Source organism: Halichoerus grypus, chromosome 12, assembly GCF_964656455.1.
Source record: "Halichoerus grypus chromosome 12, mHalGry1.hap1.1, whole genome shotgun sequence".
Taxonomy (NCBI): Eukaryota; Metazoa; Chordata; class Mammalia; order Carnivora; family Phocidae; genus Halichoerus; species Halichoerus grypus.
In genome coordinates, this window is record NC_135723.1 from 8,004,105 (window position 1) to 8,021,246 (window position 17,142).

General features: G+C 36.5%; 1 pseudogene; it reads right to left on the reverse strand.

Annotated features, from left to right (window-relative positions):
- Positions 1–7,128: 7,128 nt before the first annotated feature.
- On the reverse strand, positions 7,129–10,573 carry LOC118543462 (zinc finger and BTB domain-containing protein 44-like; annotated as a pseudogene).
- Between the last annotated feature and the right edge of the window lie 6,569 nt (positions 10,574–17,142).

The window sequence follows — 17,142 nt, forward strand, 5'->3', positions numbered from 1 at the left end:
CTTATTTGAAAATAGGGTCTTTGCAGATGTGCCTAAGAGTGGGTCCTAAACCCAATGATATGTGTCCTTAAAAGACACAGATTTAAGACAGCAACACATGGAGACAAAAGCCATGTGAAAACAGAGGAAGAGACGGAAGGGCAGCCAGAGCCAAGGAATGCCAAGGATTGACAGCAGCCAGCAGAAGACATGGAGTGATGCTCTCTGAGAGCTTCCAGAAGAAACCAGCCTTGCCAACAACTTGATTTTGGACTTCTGGCCTCTGGGATAACTGTGAAAGAATAAAAAGTGCCGAAGATGCAAACTGGTTTCTCCTTCCTGCTTATGGCAAAATGTGAGAGGGAAGAGAAAGATTGAGGAAAGATCCGTTCAGCAAAACAACCATGACTTGTTGACTTTGTAAGTTCTCAGCCTGTTCAGATCACAAAAGATGTTAAAATGAGCAAGTCCCCATTGTTGGTAAAGCTGCTCTGGATAGAAAGCCATGAGTGTGGCTGGAAAGTCTTCATGGAAGAGATTAGGTGTGTGAGTCATGAATCTAATCAATTTCTTGGCGGAAACCAGGAAAAGAGGGGATTTTCCGGGAAAAATACGTGGAAGGCACTCTTGTCTAAGGGTGTAGACCCCCTTGACATGGAAGAAGAAAAGATCTGTCAGGGTACTAATGAGATAGGATACCACTAAAACCCTGCCGCTCAGGACTCAAAGGGAAGACATGGGATGAAATATAGGAAAACTGTCAAATTTCTGGGATTCCGGGGCAGGAAATGGAATGATAGAGCAACTAAGCTATAAACATGTGCTGCGTATCAAAAAAGGAAGAATTCTAAGGGTTGAACTTTAGGTAAAAGGGAGAGGCCGGGAGATGGGCTAGAGGCAGGACCGAGCAAGCCTTCATGTGCACAGAGCAAAGCATCAAACCACAGAAAATCATGCTTAGGTCTGGAAATGTAACAAATTTTGGCAGGCTGGGCCCTAGCGACACTGTTATTCCTTTTATCCCCACCCTTTTGGAATGGAAATGTCTATCCTATGCCCGTGTTAACCTTAAAAATAAAGTTGCCAGGTTTTTACCTGCAGAAAATGGGTTTATTCAGGCATAACAGAGAATTACAATCTGGGACAAGCAAGCCATGGCAAAACCACAGGCACGTCTGCAGAACAAAGGACGGGAGCCCTCTTTTCTGGAGGAAAGATGGGAGTCAGAGGGGCTGTTATAAACAAAAACTCCATTGGTGTAACTGGGACCTGGGAGTATAGCGGCTTCTCATTGGCTGAGCTGTGACTGTCTCTCATTGGCTGGGCTGTTGCCAGGGAGAAGAGAAAGCCTTTCTTCCTCGGGCTGGGATAGTAAAGTATCCGGGATTTGCAAGGTGGGTCTCTTATTGGGTCTGCAGTTTACAAGTGGTAGGGGAATCAGAACTCCACTGCCAGCCTCCCTTTAGACTCCATTCTAAATGATTTTTTTTTCATTATTAATTTCACACCTATCACACTATTTTGTTTGGAAGTAGAAAATTCAAAGAGATAGAACAACAAAATATTCCCAAGAAAAGCAAAAGTAAGCAATAAAGAAAATAGAAATAAATAAGAAAACAGATGAAAACCATATAACTAATAAATTCATTCAAGGGCAATTTCTTTGAGGGAAATAACTAATGAGTTATTCTGTCAGCTCACTTAATCAACAAAAAGAGGAAAGGGAATAGTAAATATACAAAATAACAAATTACATGTGGAAACAGCCAAACCTATGAGGCAAATCAATAGGAGTATCATAGAGTACTCTGCTCAATTCTAGGCTAACAAATTTGAAACAGAGAAAATGAATCATTTCCTAGCTTTATAAATTATCAAGTTTGGCCTTAGAGAGACTAAAAATCTGAATGATCCAATTGTCATATAATATATAAAATAATTTATTAAAAATCATCCCATAAATAGCTATGTGCTCAGATTAAAAAAGCCTTGGGGCGCCTGGGTGGCTCAGTTGGTTAAGCGACTGCCTTCGGCTCGGGTCATGATCCTGGAGTCCCGGGATCGAGTCCCGCATCGGGCTCCCTGCTCAGCGGGGGGTCTGCTTCTCCCTCTGACCCTCTTCCCTCTCGTGCTCTCTGTCTCTCATTCTCTCTCTCTCAAATAAATAGATAAAATCTTTAAAAAAAAAAAAAAAAGCCTTGAAAGAACAATTTTAATACCTTAAAAATTATTCAGAATGTAGAAAAAATAGTTTCCAAACTGTTTCTCTTCTATATAAACTTGTAGCAAGTTCAAAGATACTACCAAAAAAAATAATCCACAAAAACTACAGAACAATCTTTTATGTACAAATCCTCAATAAAATTTTAGTACATAAAGTGAAGCAGCATATTAAAAGAATAATAATAATCTACATCATCTATTCTCATTTTCTTATGTTTTACTTATTTTATTTTTTTTAAGATTTTATTTATTTATTTGAGAAAGAGAGGGAGAGCGCACCAGCAGGGGGAGGGGGAGAAAGAGGGGGAGAACAGACTCCCTGCTGTGCAAGGAGCCTGTGCAGGGCTGAATCCCAGGACCCTGCGCTCATGACCTGAGCTGAAGTCAGACACTTAACTGACTGAGCCACCCAGGCGCCCCTTCAGTTTTATTTTTCATAAACTTTTTTTGGATGTTTTAAAAAATATTTTATTTGTCTATGGAGATAATTACATAGTGTCTTTTAGATATGTTGATATATTATCATGGACATATTTACATGGGAAATTTCACTGATAGAAGAAACCATACTTTCATAGTGTTAAAAACATAAATACAGGTGCCGGTTAAAACTGGGTTTAAATCCCATTCCTGATACTTCTTAGTTGGCTAACTCTGGATAAGCTTAATGTTTCTCTACAGTATGTAGTGTGGTGTTCTTTTCTGTTTTGGGTTTGTTTTGCTTTGTTTTGTTTTAAGATTCTCCCTTCTTTTTTGGTTTTCATCAGTTTGACTCTAGTGTACCGAAGTGATATTTTCTTTCTAATTATTATTTTCGGGCTTCACTGGGATTCTGGATCTGGGTTTGGTGTTTTTCATCATAGTTGTATAAATTATACCTATTATTTTTCAAAAAAAATGTTGTTGCCCCAGGCTCGCTCTTTTCTTTTGGGGGCTCAAATTACACATAATTTAGACTGCGTGGTATTGTCTCACAGGTCACTGACTCTACTTTTTCTTTTCGGTTGTTTTTCTCTGTGAACTTCAAGTTGGGTACTTTCTAATTGACCAGTTCTCAATCTGCTTTTAACTACCCTGATCCTTTCTTCTGTAGTGTACAATCTGCTGTTAAGCCTATCCAACATTTTTATTTTAGATATTTTATTATTTTCTGACTTCTATTTGATCCTTTTTAGAGTTTTCATTTCTCTTATAAAATTCTGTATTTCTTCACCCATTCCTTCCTATATTTAAAAAAAGTTAATACTTGTTTTAAAGTCCTTTACAGTCATTCCAATGACTGGGTACTCAGAATTTGCTTATCGGCTTTTTTTCCCCCTTTTTATTTGAGTTGCATTTTCTTCTTTCTTTCTCTTTATTTTAATTTTTTTTATTCCAAATATTATTTAAAGACTTAAAAAGTGCAGAATGCAGTATATTTTTAAATTTCACTTATTATTTTCACAGAAATCACAAGCCTTCTTCTGGAGCGGGCAGTTACGATGAGGAGCTATTTTGATTCCTCCATGATTGATCTGATCTGGAACTGGACCACACTTTTACTGAGTACATTTAAAGTGAACTAAGTCTTTAAACTCTATGCCAGCATCACCAAAAGGCTAAACTTTTGATCTTACATGGTTTGAGCCGAGAGGGCTCAAACGCCCAGTTTCAGAGAGTTTTTCTTCAACTTTGTATTCAATTTTGTCAGCACCCCAGAATCCAAGCACATTGAGAATACACGACGTTACATAGATTCTTTTTGACTTACTACCTCTTCACTACTGCTTCCTTGGTTACAGTCTGATGAGACGGTGGCAGAGAAACATTGTGATTAAGCTTTATTTTCCCTTTTGGGGTTCTCTAGCTATCAACCCATCCCTCTAGCTTGCGCTGCTACTCAAAGCTTGATTTATGTCTTCTCAGTCCTGCAAATTTTCCAGTCTCCAGTCGATGACAGACCTACTTTTCTGCATACTAATCTATAGATGATGCCATGGTTCTCTGCTAACATGTGAAGGATTTGTACTTCTCTCTATTTAATCAACCAAACCTTTCTTGTACCCACTGCTTTTCAGTAGTGTCATAGAAATGTATGATTTTATTTTATCCATTAATCTTTCTGTCTCTTTTTGTTAAAAGTGACAATCATTAACATTTTACTACATTCTAACTAGAAGTGAAAATAGTATCCTTAATTTTTAACTAATGGCATAAAATGTCATTATTATAATATATTAATAGTATATATTTAAACAATTTCCTTTAGAGACCCATCTTACTTCTATGTAAGATAAGATGTTAACATCTTCCTCATTGTTGTTGTTTACCAAATAATCTGTCATTTAAAGGATTGATGTTATATTAACTGATAGCAGTCATGTCATGTCATTCCATGATTTGTCAAGTATTTTACTAAGATCTTTTAATAAATAAACATTACCAGTAATAATGGAATAAATAAGTAAAATATTTGATGTTATCTCTCAAAGTGCTGTAAATCCATGTTGTGGACCAATTATATCTGTGGTTTCCTCTGTTATAGAAACAATGACATTGGTAAAAGGAATTATTTTTTCTGTGAAATAATTTTTAAGCAGTGTGTATACTAGCAACCCCATTGTATCCATCATAAATAACTATGTTAAAATAGCATTTCCTCTATGACTTTTTCATTCCTTAAACAACTTACATATGCTATTAGTTAAACTTCATTTGTAACATAGGATGATTTCAATGAGTTGTAATAAAAATTTGTTGTACTATAGTCTGTTACATGGTTATTTGTAAAATGTTTTAACATCTCATTGATTCTTAAAAACAGTATCATTGCTCGATTGGACAGAGATATAACGTCATTTGAATTTTTTATCAGTGTATTAATAACCCTTTTCACATTTAGTAAGATTAATTTTCCTCCAATATTCCATGGCTTACAGGGTTATTACTTCTGCTATTTTTTACATAAGATTGATGCTTTTGTCTTGCTGATTAGAAGACTTTTAAACATTTCAAAGATAATATTCAACAGTTTCCCTCTGTATGTCAGAAGTAAGATAAGTCTTTTCAAAATTTTTTGGTAAATGTGGGCAAAATATTTACCTAATCTTGACAGTTCCTTGCTTAATTAAAACCAATGTTTTGGCATAAGAAGAACTGTGCACAAAGATATAAAAATAAATTCAATTATTCATAGAATATCATTCTTAAACTTTATGAAAGAAGTTTTCAAAAATATAGTTATGTAGAGAATAATCACAAATGTGACAACAGAAAATGAAGACTAACACAGATTTCTTGAGTTAGTGGCTTAAATACTTATTGACATAATTTTCCAAAATAGTAAATTCTTGGAAAAGTTCCAAGCAAAAATATATCCCCCCAATAACACATCTATATGCATACCTGGACAATTCATTATATAATAAATACTTCAAAACATAATTTATTGATATCAAAAATGGATAATCATGGACAGTTTTTTTACATACATGAATGTTCTGGAGACATTTTACTGTTACGCAGGATGCATGAAAATTCTTTTACAGAAAAGATTTTCTCAAATATCATGGGCCACCTAGAACCTCACATCCATACACTAAACATATTTATACCTTTCAGTCGTTGAGACACTGAAGAGTTGAGTCACTTCCAAATTTTACTGTAGAGACATGGCCACTTAGAGAATCATAGCTTAAATAAATTCATAAAAACAGAAATTGCAAAAGTTAAATTTTTCAATGTAAAACAAAAGAACTGGCAATTATTAAACAAAGGACATAATGCTAGGTACTGTCCAGGACTAATAGTAATGTTGAAGAGAAACCAGTTCATTTTCCCAGCAGTGCATCTACCACAGATATGAGGAAAATCCATATAAAATATTAACCTGTGAAAGCAACTGAATCATGCTGGGTTTTATGAAGGAGCTCTTTAAACATTTTCTCTATTTCCTCTGTGATAATTGGATTCTATTTCCCCTAGAATATATTTTGGATTTGTGTTCTCCTTAACAGAGAATTTTTTTTTTGTCCAAATCAGCACAATTAAAACATCTCCAACAATACATAAAACCATCCATAAAATATAGAAAATCTCCAATATTTTTCCTTCATATGACATTCCAGTATATGTAAGAGAAAGTATTGTTCATGGGGCAAGAGAAAAAATGATTTGGGCAATGACCTAATTAGCTAGGCATTAACATTCAAAGACCAGGTAAACCACAGTTTAGTCAGTATTGCAAGAGTTCCTGTAAGGCTGAGATGTATGTACTTCATTTTCCACTCCCTATCACATTTCATGCACAGCCTGACTATTCTCAATCACGAGTCTCTGCAAAGCAGAGAAAGCAGAAGAAAGATGATTTGGAGCGGTACTAAAAAAGTCCAGGAAATGCCTATCCCAACAGCAAATTTTCACCGTGAAAAATAATAGAAATGACAAAGTTAAAAAAAAAAAAAATACATGGGTTTCAGAAGTACCTACCCTAATAATTTTTAAGAAATTTTACTGTAAATATTTCCAAAACCATCAGGCTTTACAAAATATTGTACAATGTCCTGTGTATGGGAGTAAACATCTATTTAGGCTATCTGTCGAATTCTGTTCAGTAATTTGTTCTGTTGAACTCTTTCACCTCAGGAAGGTCAATAATCATCTGAATTCCCCTTTATCTGCTGATCTCCTTAGCCTACTTTTAACAATGGAAGAAGAAACTGATCTATGGGTTAAGTCAACTGGTTCTCCTTAAGTCTCCTAGTTTCAATTATGTTTCAACAATATGTTATTGTCAACTTACCGAAGCAGCCTCTCAGTCATGAAAAATCCTTTCCCAAACTTTTGTTTGTTTGTTTAAAAAATTTAATTTAAATTAAATGTACAAGATCCAGCACAGGCACTTTCCAAAAACCAAAAATGAAGCCAAACCATGAAATCACTCAGTGCTTACAGAAGACAGCTCTGATGTGTGTGTGTGGGGGGGGGTGGGGGTGGGGGGGGTTCTTCTCTGGTTGCTTTGGCACAAGCACTGGTGTTTGGTTGCTCTGGCTCTTCTTCCTCTTTTTCTGCCAGCCCTCCAAGAGACCCCAAGGGGAAAGTGCTTTCACAGTTCTGGGTCGAGGAGACCTGGCAAATTACAGGCATTTGAACAGGGCAGTTGCTTTCAAAACTGTGCTCTCCAAGATCACCCAGAACAACAAGAGCCTGCTCTTGCTCCTGGTCGAAGCAGGCCACTACCAGGAAATCAGGGCTCTGGAAGCAGCTTGCTTCACGGCCCGGACTCCCCAGGTGCACGAACAGGGCGCCGCGGGTTTTGCACCCGTAAATCCGAGGCTTGCGGATAATGTGCTGGGAAGCCCTCACGTGGCGTTTACACCGCTGAGGGAAGCGATGGCACGAATCCGGCACTGGAAACTCCATCCGGCACTGGAAACTGCGTCGCCCTTCACGCTTGAGGCCACGCACCTTTAGCGAGGAAGCCCTGGCCAACTTTCCCCCGCAGCGCTCACGCTGAAATGGTTTAATTCCTGAACGGATGAGCACGTGCTTTCCTTAGGTTCTGAATACGCTGTGTCTTACCCCACAAGTGGGACACCGAAAAGGTCTGTCTGGACCCTGTGGGCCTGCTGGTTCCGTACTGCGGGCAGAAGGAGCAATGCGGAGTTGGCAGGGACACTAAACATTTCCCAGGGGATCCTCATCACCTGCACGAGCATCAGCGCTGGAAGTGCTTGGAAGTGTGGGTAACCCTTCCGTGACACCTCCATCTGGGGAGCCTGCGGGCCGTTCCGCTCCTGCTGCTCCCGGCCAGGCCGGGGCCCCAGCGGCGGGAGAGCGCAGGGCTCGCAGCCTCTCCCCTCCCCGCTCCCCGGGACCCTCTGTAGGGTCCCTGCGCCCCGCCCGTGGACAGACTGTGGCTGGGGCATAGCAGCGCAGCGTGCCGCCTGCCTGTGGCTGGGAGCTCTCCCAGCACGTCTTTTGATAGTTTTGTTCCCTTAATTTCTAAGAAAAAAGCCTTTTATTTAAAATTGATTATGTTACTATATGTTGTCAGAGAATGCTCTTTGGATTACTTGCATCCTTTATAATTCATGAAGGTTTTCTTTGCAGTCAAAACTAGGGTAATGTTTCACATAAACTTAGAAAGAACAGCTATTCTCTGCTATTTGTATTGCAACTTTGATACATTTCTGTGAAATCTGCATTGTCGGTTATGTTGTTCAGGTCTATATTCCTTGATCTGTATTGCATTGAGAGACATGCGTTAATTTCTTCGACTATTAGTTTGATTCGATTCCTCCAAGCATCTGTAGCTCTGTATTCTCTCCGCTAAGAACGGTGTTGCAGTAAGTTCTGGGAGCGATAATAAATAATGATAGTAATTGTTATATTTTCGTTGTGAACCTTTCAGCTTTATAAAGTGACCTTTGCTTTTTCAGTGCTTCCTGGTCTGAATTCTAATATCAAGTATGAGACTCCTCTTCTACTTTTCATTTACCTATTCTTGGTTTATATTTGTCCTTTTATTTTTAAACTTCCTAAATACTGTTTTATAAGATGGGTGTTTCTTATACATGGTAAAATGTCAGATTTCACTTTGTTAGTTATCTGAAAATCTTTGTAATTGGTGACTTAAATAAGCAAAATCCATGTTTATCTGATCAAATGGTTGGTTTTAGTTCTATTTTTTTTTTATTAGATTGTAGTCTATGCGAGCTATTTTATTTGTTTTATCTCTTCCTCTGTATAGATCTTTTGGTATATCAGAAGTGAGTCAAGGGAAAAATACTTCCTGAATTTTCGCATGTTTTATTACAGACCTCCTGGCATTTTGAAGTCAATCCGGCTGGATATGAAATCTTTAGTTCTTATTTTATTTCCTTGATGGACTTAAATTCACTACTTCATTGTCTCCGGGCATAAACTACGGATGTCAAAAAGGTTGATGTCGATTCGATTTTCTTTCTTTTCTAAATAGGAGGATCAAATGTTCCTTTCTGCCAGGATATTCCTGCTTTACAACAGTTGCCCTGTGCTTTCATTCCTTTTAACTCTCCAGTCTCCTGGGTTGGATAATAAATTATCTGATCACTTGAATTAAAAGCAATTTAGACTTTTTCCTGGGATACTCTGAGGATATTTTTTCCTCTCTCTTTTACTTTAGAATTCAAAAGTTTTCCTAAAATATTTTTCCTAAAAAGAGTTCCCAGCATCGGCCACTCAGTTGATTTTCCCAAGTATGATGTGTGTTCTGTCAATACACACTTACTTTCAAGTCATCTCTATGTCAGGAAACTTTCCTTGGGTTATAGTTTTTGCCTCTTTTTCCATTCTGTTGCTTTGGTTCTCTTCTTAGTGTGTCCCTTCACTCAGATGCTATCTTGTGTAGCTATCGCTTTCTGTCAAATCATTTTTATCCATGTTTTATGTATCTTATGGCATTAACCCTGGTGTTAACTCACTCTTCCGTTCCATCTAGTTTAATATTTATTCAAAAACGGGTTTTACTCATTTCATTAGCAATTTTTCCTTAGTTTTTTCAAATCTCTCTTTTCTTCAATCTTCTTATTTCTGGGTATTTCTAATTCTTTTTTTTTTTTTTTTTTTTTTTTTTTTTTAGATTTTATTTATTTATTTGAGACAGAGAGAATGAGAGAGAGAGCACGTGAGAGGGGGGAGGGTCAGAGGGAGAAGCAGGCTCCTCGCTGAGCAGGGAGCCCGATGCGGGACTCGATCCAGGGACTCCAGGATCATGACCTGAGCCGAAGGCAGTCGCTTAACCAACTGAGCCACCCAGGCGCCCTGGGTATTTCTAATTCTAAGATGGGCTTTGCTTTCATAAATGTTATTGGTTTTATAATTTATTCTAACTCACTTTGACAGATTGCATCTGCTTTGAAGTCTTCTCTTTCTGGTAAAGCATTGTCATTTTTTAGAACTCTTATTCTCTTTATTCATCATATATTTTAGATGAAACTTTTATGGGGTCGAACTGTAATATTTTCTCTTGTTCAAGTTTAAAGGAGGTGACTTTTCCTCTATTCTTAGAAGAGGAGGTGGATTTTGATTACTTTTTTAGCTTCACCACCAGCTCTAGATTCTGGAACTTCCTTTTATTGTTACAATACAGTTCCCGAAAATATGGCTTTAAACTTTTTTGAAAGTTCTCTCCCAACTTTTGTCAGGATCCTTTTTTTTCTCTTTTGCCCATACTTTCTTTGTCCCTCTTATGTGGATTCCATTCACAGAAATTTCACCTCCCCATGGGCTTTTCCTTGGTGGGATCTTAAAGTTGATTAATTCAGAGCTTTTAGGGCCCAGACATCCCCAGCACCCAACTGTCTCTATAGAATCCTTCACTCACCTGCAAACTGGAGCTTGCATATTTCATGGCCAGTTTTGCTGCCTTCCTCAGCTTTCCATGTTTCACCTTTGGGCATTAACTGTTAATGAATATTATGTCTTCTGGCTCACAGGGACATTAGAAGTCACTTTACTTTCCATCCACTTCTCTGTTCATAGCTGCAGAAATGACTCAGGCGGTTGTCCCAGGTTTGTCTCCACCTTCCTGTGATTTGGGGAACACAGGGCTACCCTAACACCACATACTGTTGTAGGTGGCATTCCTGGGTCTTTGGCTTTACTATCCTGTACATAGTGAAGGTGTCCTGCCTAATACAGTGTGCAGGGATCTGGAAAGATTTTAAAACTATGTTTTTGTTGCCACTCCATTGTCCTTTTTTTTTTTTTTTCATTTTTAATGGAAGTTGCTCTTGCCTTGATTTTCTTAAAGATTGTAAACATGATTTTAGAATCATTTTCTATGTCCATTAGGTTTCTTTCCTAGGGAACAATTTCTCTTGGTTTGGATTTTGCATATAAAATAGATATAAATATGATTTCTATATGAAATATATACCTAATATATATATAACTAGTGTGTGTGTATATATATATATATATATATATGACTTTTATATATATGATTTTGTCTCTAAATTTTAATTTAGATATAACCTTGAGTGGAACTGCTCTTTTCCTGTTCTGTTCATGTCTTCATTTCTTGGAGTTTTGCATTACCTTTATCGAGGCTTTCAGAACCCCCAGTAAAGCACCAGATATCATGATGGCAGCAGGGAGCTCTCACCCACTGAATTGGCCTAATTGCCAATCTGAGGGCTGTCTAGCTCTTCCCTGTCCTATACCACCTTCAGGATAGCGGTTTCTCATCAAGGGGTGTGCCAAACTGTGGTCACCATCATCTCCAGCCTTCATTCACAGGCAGAAGGACCTGCTCCAGCTTCCTTCTTTACACAGGGATTTCTGATTCTCTTCCCCATTTTGCAACCTATTTCTTCCAAAGAGGCGAACTGTTCTTATAATTCCTATGTCAGCCCCGGTGTCCAGGTGGCCTGTAACTCTAGTCCTAAACTTCTGCTTCATAAAGATGTATCTGGTTCCTGGGCGCCTGGGTGGCTCAGTTGGTTAAGCCACTGCCTTCAGCTCAGGTCATGATCCTGGAGTCCCGGGATCGAGTCCCGCATCGGGCTCCCTGCTCAGCGGGGAGCCTGCTTCGCCCTCTGACCCTCCCCCCTCTCATGTGCTCTCTCTCTCTCTCTCATTCTCTCTCTCAAATAAATAAATAAAATCTTAAAAAAAAAAAAAAAAAAAAAGATGTATCTGGTTCCTGGGCACAGCTACATTTGATGGCTAATTTATCGCTTATTAGGGAGTGAGGGTGGGTGATGGGAATGGTTGTTAGGAATGTTCTTTTCAGGTGAAATCATGGAGTCATCTTTATTAAAGAATTTTATTAGGCACTTTTTTATGGTTTATCAAATCATTTTAATTAAAACTAATGAAATATCAGTGTACTACTTAGCAATCAGTTACTGGTTACCTAAAGGTGAATGGAAACAATCAATAATCCTCAGAAAATAAAAATACAGATTACATAAATAGGACATATTCAGAAATATCTTCAAAATGTACACAAAAAACCCACACATGGTAAATGGGTACATAATGCACAGGTACAGATTTTCTAGGTGAGAAATCCATGAGGCAGTAATCTAGAAGAAATGGAAACAAATGTTTTACCTCAGGGTAACATCCTGACATTTCTAGGGTCTTCTTTTCCCACTAAGAATTAAATCAGTGCTTCCCATAGAATAAAAGTGGCATTTACTACACAAAGAAGTCGCCCACTAAAGTTCCTGATATCTTTATAAATCACCATCAATAATTTAATTAGAAACGCAGTAAGTGAAGCAAGGTAGCTTGTCCCAAATGGTAACGCTTAGACCAGTTTGATTCCTGTGATGAAATTTAAGGGTGAACCAACACTTCCAGAAAAAATTTCCATTGAGGTAAACTTAGCTGGGGGTTACAGAGTCAGTGTAGCAATTACCAAGGGACTTTTCTGGTCAGAAAGGTGAGGTGGCGTGTCACTCAATCTCCAGCCTACACACTTGAGTCTGCACTGAAGATTAGCCAGGTCATAAGGATAGCTGCTGCTTGCAACCAGTTCATGCGACCTTGCAACATTATTTCACTTTTCATGTACTGTTGAAATGATTCAAGAAAATGAGTACCCATATATATATGTGTGACTTTTTACACTCAAATCAGATTGTGATCTAACTGATTTCAAATGAAACACCTCTTGATCAACTCAAACTTTGGGACTTAAGTCCTCAGGAATGTAACAGTGCAATTATAGAACAAGGGTCCAAAATCCTTTTTTTTTTTTCTTTACCAGCACTTAAAAAAAGTGAGGAATAGGACCCACACATACCAACATACAGTGGTGCAATATGGCAGTGATTCTCAAAGGCAAATACTACTTTCCTCCCATTGCAAATTACTGATAAAGCATACTGAAGGGAAAATACTCTTGCAGAATATTATTTAAAATATATATTTTATATTGATGGTGTGTGTTTATCTGGGAATACAATAAATATATAATATTTTAAATATTTGTGTACATATTTCAAATATATGGAAAAATTTATTTCTTGATAGTATACTTTTTTCTAAATCCCTAAAATGACACTCAAGGAAGAAGTATTCCCATGGTAAATTATAATAAGTGTTACATAACTATTAGTTTATAATTACATGAGATATTTTACAAAGGTTGACTAAAATATTATATGAAAGATGATTTATTATTCATTTTAAAGCTATAGAACTTAGTTCCACTACACGTTAATATTTAAGGAATGTAAATTAGACATCTATTTACAGTCTCATCATTACTGATAAACCTTAACTGTAATTTCGTGACTCTAAATTTGACTTACTTTTCAAAGTTTCTAAGTGCATAGGCACAGAAGGGAGAGTAAAAAGGATTTAAGTGGTAAGTGATAATAACAGTGGATGTTAATAATAACTGATAGGTCAAGATCAAGGACTGCTGCATCTGAGATCAAAGTGCAAATTATTTTTTAAGTTAGTTATTAAAGGACAATATCACCTCTGAATAAAGTACATCAAAATCACATATTTTTGTTAGAAACATTATTAGGTAACGAAACTTAAGAGGATAATATATTTTTAAGGAAAAAATTTGTACTGAAATATACTTCTTATTTTACAAGGAACTCTGCCTGACTGTCAGCCTTCAAAGATTATGAAGTAATAATGACCTGTTTAAGCAGAAATGTTACAAAGAAGATTTATAGCACATAGTTTGAGAATTCTTTAGTCTCAGTGGAGCGTTGAAAGAAAAAGATGTTTATTTCACTGAACATTTAAAAGATAGAATTCAATGACATTTTATTTTCAGTTATATTGGATATTTGGAGATTGCCATGGCTGAATCAGTGTCTCTCAGTCATAAGAAAACAAATTCCTGAAGACAGAGTGTATCCATATTTTATTTACTTATTTATTTATTTATTCATTCATTCATTCATTCATTTATTCATTTATTTAAGAGAGAGAGAGCACGAGTGGGGGAAGGGACAGAGGAAGAGGGAGAAGCAGACTCCCCACTGAGCAGGGAACCCCATGTGGAGCTCTAGGCCAGGACCCAGGGATCATGACCTGATCCAAAATCAAGAGTTCAACGCTTAATAACTGAGCCACCCAGTCACGCCTGAGTGTATCCATATTTTTAAAAGATTCTGTGAAGACTTCCAACTCCAATAATGACAGACGAGGTAATTTAGACAAACTCCCCCTCAGGAGTTTGGAAACCTTGGCATGACGGTTAACTTTATGTGTCAGCGTGGCTGGGCCGTGGAATGCCCAGATATTTCTTTAAACATTATTCTTGGGTGTGTCTATGAGTGTTTCTGGATGAGATTAACATTTAAATCAGTAGACCTAGTAAAGCAGGTGGATGGGCCTCATCTAATTCATTGGCAGCCAGAATAGAATAAAAGGTTAGCAAAGAATTCTTTCTCTCTGCTTGTTTTAGAGTTGGAATGTCAGTCCTCTTCTGCCTTGGGACTCAGACTTGGACTGAAACTTACACCATCAGCTCTCCTGGGTCTCCAGCTTGCCGACTACAGATTTGGGATTTCTCACTTCCATAATCGTGTGAACCAATTACTATAGTATATATCTTATTGGTTCAAGTTAATATACTGAACAAATAAAAATAAGATGTGCACAGAAGGATCAAAGGCATCAGGCAGTTAACAAATTAGGGATGAACCACTGGATCAAGATGCAAGAGAAAACAAAGCTTCAGAATGGTGAGCACAGCATCTGGAAAGGGCTATTTTTCCATAAAGGCACCTGAGGAACTGTGTAGTGTCTGTCAGCATAAAGTACTAGGGATACAAATGCTACGTTTTGGGGTCTGCCAGCAGGAGGAGATGAGTGTTTGTATATTTTGAGTACAATGCCAAAGGTTTGAATAGTATGATAAGGAAGAACTAAGAATGAAGCAGTTATTTGCCCAGACTACATTCAAGCTTCAAATCATGTGATTAACCCAGAAAAGCTCCATCAATGTCTAAAACTGAAATAAAGTTTTACTTAATGTTTTCATAACCATAAACCTAGAAGAAATGCAGAATTTCTCTTTGAAAGAAAATAATAACATCAAACTAGGCCTTAAGTTACTTCTACAAACAATTTCTATAAGCAACTTATATAAATGGGCACACAATTAAAAATAACCAGCACACAAAGAGAGACAAATGCCTATCAACAGAAATGGATCTGCCATAGAAATAGACCAACAAAGCCTCTAATATTGGAGTTTTAAAGAATAGAATTTCAAATAATTAGGCAAACTATGTTACCTGTACATTTTTATATTAAATTTATTATTGCTACTATAAATTTAAATATAGAAAAAAATTAAAATAATTCATTGGAAAAGAGCACAAGAACAGGCAAATCTAAATTTTAAAAAGTCTACAAAAAATTTGCAATAATTTAAACTATGATTTCAGAATGTAGGGTTGACTGCAGATTAGAAAAGTTAGCTGAAAATTAATAACTGAATAGATTAAAAAACTATTCAGACAGAAGGACTGATAGGAAAAAAAAGATGATTGATTGTAAAAGGACCAAGAAAAGGAAAAAGGTGAGAAAAACTAACTTTTTTTTTCATTGACTGAGTCCCACTGGAAGACCAGAGAGAATGGGGGAGAAGCAGCATTTTTTTTGTCTTATTTTTTTGTTTAAGTTTTTATTTAAATTCAATTTAATTAGCATATACTGTATTGTTAGTTTCACAGGTAGAATTGAGTGATTCATCATTTAACACCCAGTGCTCATCACAAGTGCCCTCCTTAATGTTCATCACCCAGTTACCCCAGCCCCCACCCACATCCCCTCCAGCAACCCTCACTTTGTTTCTTATAGTTAAGAGTCTCATAGATTTCCTCCCTCTCTGATTTCGTCTATTTTATTTTTCTTTCCCTTCCCCTATGTTCATCTGTTTTGTTTCTTAAATTCCACATATCAGTGAGATCATATGATAATTGTCTTTCTCTGATTGACTTATTTCACTTAGCATAATACCTTCTAGTACCATCCGTTTTTTGCAAATGGCAAGATTTCATTCTTTCTTTATATATATATATATATATATATATATATATATATATATATATATATATCATATCTTTATCCATTCATCTGTCGATGGACATCTGGGCTCTTTCCAAACCTTAGCTATTGTGGACATGAGAAGCAGTATTTGAAACATCGCAAGACACCATTCTAGGGATTCAAGAAGCCCAAAGTACTCCAGCATGATTAAAATACATAAAAACCATGTCTAGAGACATTTATAGTATAACTGTAAGACATAAATTACTAAGAAAAAATCTTTAAAGAAGTCAAAAGTAAAACATAGAAGAGCTTAAAAGGAAGAACCACTAACAAAAATGACTTCTCTGCAGAAATAGTTGAGGCCACAATATAGTGAATGGTATCTTTAAAGTGTGGATAAGATAATTGTCAAGCTAGAAATAAATACCCAGGAAAAAACAGACTTCGAGAATGAAAGTAAAACAAAGACATTTTCAGGGGAAAAAACACTAAGAAAATTTTAACCAGCACATTCATACGAAAAGATACACAAAGGCATAATGTTTTAAGGCAGAAAAATACAAATCCAGATTAAAGGCAAGAAATACAGAAATAAAATTAAGAGTAATCAAAATAGAAAAATACATGATTGTAATTGAAAATATGTAAATGCATATATACATATATATAAATTGTGACTGATTAAATACTTAACAAGAACAGTAAAATGTCTTATGAGGAAATATATGGATGCATACATAAAGAGGTGTATTTATATGAACATATATGTGGGTTTATGTGTGTATAACTGTCTCTCTATATACAGTATGTAGATATATATCAGATGATGGATATAAATATAGATATAGATGTATGTAGAGTTGACCCTGAACAATGTAGGTTTGAACTGTGTGTGTCCACTTATATGTGATATTTTATAAATAAGTATAGTACAAC